Consider the following 1,012-nt stretch of genomic DNA (forward strand, 5'->3'; position numbering starts at 1 on the left):
CGGGGCCCCTCCGTTCCCAAGGCCGATGCTCTACCCACTGAGCCAAACAGGTCAGGGCTCTAAATCTGCTTTTATTAGTGACGACGATATTGCTAAATACGTCAATGTAGTAAAGGTTTCCTTAAGTTTTTGAATATGTAACTTCATTTACTTGCGATTCATAATTTTTTCCCTAAACTGCTGTAAAATCAGCAAAAATGCCTTGGCAATTTTGGCATAGTTCCTAGGATATTGGTTGGCAATCAAAGGGTTAAAGTTTCATCACTCCTGTTGATTATTATTGGGACACACATCTCATGTCAGCTGTATTCCTCCCAGTTTCTGTACTTATTTTCTGTGCTGAACAATTAATATCCCCTAATATACTGCCAAGTTCACTAATGCTTCCAAGTATATTTTGCTTCCTCTGAGCAAGAATCATGCCTGGTTGAAATTAGATCTTAAAAATAAGATCCAGCTTGGCTGGCGTGGCTCAGTGGTTGAGAGTTGACCTATGAACCAGGAGGTCACGGTTCCATTCCCACTCAGAGTACATGCCTGGGTTGCAGGTTCCATCCCCAGTGTGGGGCGTGCAGGAGGCAGCCAATTCTCTCTCATCATTGATGTTTCTATCCCTCTCTCTCCCTTCCTCTCTGAAATCTATCTATCTATCTATCTGTCTATCTATCTATCTATCTATCTGTCTGTCTGTCTGTCTGTCTGTCTATCTATCTATCTATCTATCTGTCTATCTATCTACACACACACACATATATGAAGATCCAGTGTAAATAGTAAATATGTAGATTGGAACTAGGAGGGGATGAAGAATTAACATTTATTGAATTCTTACATGAGCCAGGCACTGTGCTGCCTGCTTTTGTTAGGCTCCCACAGTCTGTTTATATCCCATATAAATAACTATATAGCTGATAGTTTCTTTGTACCCTGTGGAATGAAAATTGTTCAAAGCAAAACTATTACTGTTATAATACTAGTTGTCCTATTAAATGAAGCAATACAAGTGAACACA

Source organism: Myotis davidii, unplaced genomic scaffold, assembly GCF_000327345.1.
Source record: "Myotis davidii unplaced genomic scaffold, ASM32734v1 scaffold384, whole genome shotgun sequence".
NCBI classification, from domain to species: Eukaryota; Metazoa; Chordata; class Mammalia; order Chiroptera; family Vespertilionidae; genus Myotis; species Myotis davidii.